The 3030-nt window shown below is 49.5% G+C and overlaps 1 pseudogene; it reads left to right on the forward strand.

Moving 5' to 3' along the window:
- Positions 1-73: 73 nt before the first annotated feature.
- On the forward strand, positions 74-959 carry LOC117240840 (annotated as a pseudogene).
- Positions 960-3030: the final 2071 nt, after the last annotated feature.

The raw sequence follows: 3030 nt of genomic DNA on the forward strand, positions 1-3030 counted from the left end.
ACACCCGTGCAGAAATCCCGCTACCTACGATCCTCTTTGACCGGAAAGGCCGCGCGAAGCATACAATCGTTAGATGTCACCGAGTTAAATCATTCGATCGCTATTGACGTTCTGAAGGAAAAATTCGACTGCCACAGTCAAGTCTGCATGCGCCACTGGGACTTGATTTTTGACTATCCGAAAATAACCAAAGAGACACCCGAAGCGATAGATGATTTTCTTGAGACGGTCAAGGTAAACCTCCAAGCGTTAGAAAAACTCGGTGAACCAGTTACCTCAAATGTCGCTCTTATAAAATTATTCACATCGAAGCTACCCTCAGCCATCATTCGCAAATGGCAGCGCACATTGCCGGACGAGACAATGCCGTCATATACGCATCTGGTAGACTTTCTGAAAACACGGACGAACGGCGAAGGACAAGTTCAGCATCAACCGTGATAAAATGAGAGCCCGATCAACACAAACGTCAGCGATCGAACGCACCGCGAAGTTACGCATTCACAACTACACATAATACGTTGGTGTGTCCGAATTGTCAAGGACAACACGAATTATGGAATTGTGGCGTCTTCAAAGCGAAGTCGCCTAAAAAACGCCTTGAAATCGCCAAGAGGGCGTCTCTATGTACCAATTGTTTAGGTAAGGGACACGCTATTACTCATTGCTCCGCCGGTTCATGTCGCATCTGCAGGCAGCGACACCATACATACCTACATCAAGACCATGGTCATAGCAAATCACGACCGCGTGTAAGCCGATCATCGAGCGATCGATCACCCAACGGTCGATCTTCGCCTAGTTCACCGACCCCGCGATCGTCACATCGTTCGAGACGCGCATCCACGTCTCCCCGATCGTCTCCGCGAACATCACCGAAACGTGAATCTCGGTTATCGCGAACGACGGCATCGGGATCAAATATATCGTCCAGTCCTCGACGACAAGGAAAACAATGACGTCATCAAACGACCTTGTTAGGGTCCGAACCACAGAAAACGGACTCATTGACCTCGCTTCCTTCTGAACCACTGCAGCGCGATTTGTTAGTCACAGCGCAGGTCAACGTATTGAACAATAAAGTTCAACCATTCCGTTGTAGAGCTCTGCTAGACACCGGCTCTAGCATGAACTTTATCACCGAAAAACTCGCTGATTCGCTAAAACTTAACCAGCGGAAACGTTAGATCCCAATCGGAACACTCAACACGTTATCGACAACCTCGAAACGTTACATCACGGCCACGATCACCTCCATCGACGGCACATACGAACGCACCTTGACGTTCCTAATCAGACCGACAATATCGCCTTGGGTCCCAGATCAACCCGTAGATCGCTCAATAATACATATACCGAGGAATCTCCAACTAGCCCGGTAAATACCTTCGCTCCTCTGGACACACCGACGATAATTGACGCAGTTCGATATCCTTGTAAACCGACGCCAGGCGTTTCTTGCCTCGTAAAGACGAATCTTTCGAACGGTGTCATTCGCGTTCAATTCGTTTTCCTAGCGAGGGGCCTCGAATCTTTAAACGACGAGAAACCTAATCACTTTCAGACAACTTTCGTTTAAAGACGAAAGAACGTAAAGAACTGGGTTCGGCCTTCTCCCATTTGCGTATCTTTCGGGGAGTCGATTGCGATGGTCATCTCCTTTGTCGGATACGATTCGAATTGGTCGAATAAGCTGGCAAGTGCTAGATCCGTCTCATCTCCTTCTTCCGTCGAAGATTAGCCGAAAAATCTTGCCACCGTATTACGCCGAAACATTCGACGATGTTCATTCGCAAGCGATAAAGCTTCGCTACTGTTCGCGATCGGCGCTGCTCTACTACGAAATATCAAAGTTATCGCGTAGCCGTGTACACGGGAGAAGGAAAGAGATCGTAAGGGCGGTATTTACCCACCGCGAGAGACAGGCTACGAAAGACGAGCACGAGCGACTACAAAGTTCAATCGGGCTCGATAAAGCTTAACTTGCTCCGCGGAGAGCGACCATTTGGAATTCTAGTGGCGTGTACGGTGTGCTCGGTGAGTTAACGAGTTCGATCGTCATCGTAAATAAGCAACCAGCGGTCCGAAAAATCTCGCCACGGTCAAGAAGACTTAAGAAGCCGTTCGCGGAAGATGGGCGGCGCCACCCGCTACTTCTCGGCCGGAAATTACAGGTGACTTGGCGCGGTCTCTCTGCCCCCGCTACTCTCGACAGACAGAGAGAAGAGGGCGCGGGCGCATCGTAAAATCCAAGCGAAGAGAAAGAAAGAGAGAGAGAGAGAGAGGCGTCGCTCGTCGAAAAAAGCAGACGCGATCTTTCGCACTTTCGTCGACAGTTTCTGCCTCGCCGTTACGTTTCTACCGCCACCGCTGTATTTCGAAACGGAAGGGGGACGCGATTCCATCTGTCGGCTTTCTTCCTGCACGCTTCGTTGTGCACCGTCGCGCGTATTTAGACGCTGGAAACGAGAATTACAAAAATTTCGTGGAGCAGTTGCTCCAACTCTTCTCGTTTCTCGCCATTGAAGTCGCAGATGTCAGGTCGCGCGATCGATACAACCCCCGTTAAAGGATCGAAACGGTGTTCGTTTGCGATTCTAGGCAAAATCGTTTCCTATTTAGCGTGAAAGTTGCAATCGTTTCTCTCGTCTAGTTAGCGCGCAAGCTTCTTCTCCTTTCCTTTCACTCGTTAGAAGCGAAATAGTTCAGAGATCGTCGCAGCGTTTCAAACATCCCGCTGACTCTCTTCGTTCCATTGTCTTCGTCCCGTTGTCTTCGAAACGTTAATTTATTCGTTCGTTCTGTTCTCTCTCTCTCTCTCTCTCTACCCGTTCTTCTGCTCGCCCATCCACCTACTCGTTCGTTCCTTTAATAGTTTTCTTTTCCGCGACCGCACGTTCGTTTCGCCGTTCGCCAAAGATGCGCGAATTTTTCAAACTTCGCTTTCTACGCTTTCTACGCTTTCTACGCTTTCTGCGCGAACACGGAGTGGCAGATCGTGGAACCGGAGGCTTGTATCCACGCGGCACT

This window comes from Bombus vosnesenskii, unplaced genomic scaffold (assembly GCF_011952255.1).
Source record: "Bombus vosnesenskii isolate JDL3184/JDL3185 unplaced genomic scaffold, Bvos_JDL3184-5_v1.1 scf7180000014982, whole genome shotgun sequence".
Lineage (NCBI taxonomy): Eukaryota > Metazoa > Arthropoda > Insecta > Hymenoptera > Apidae > Bombus > Bombus vosnesenskii.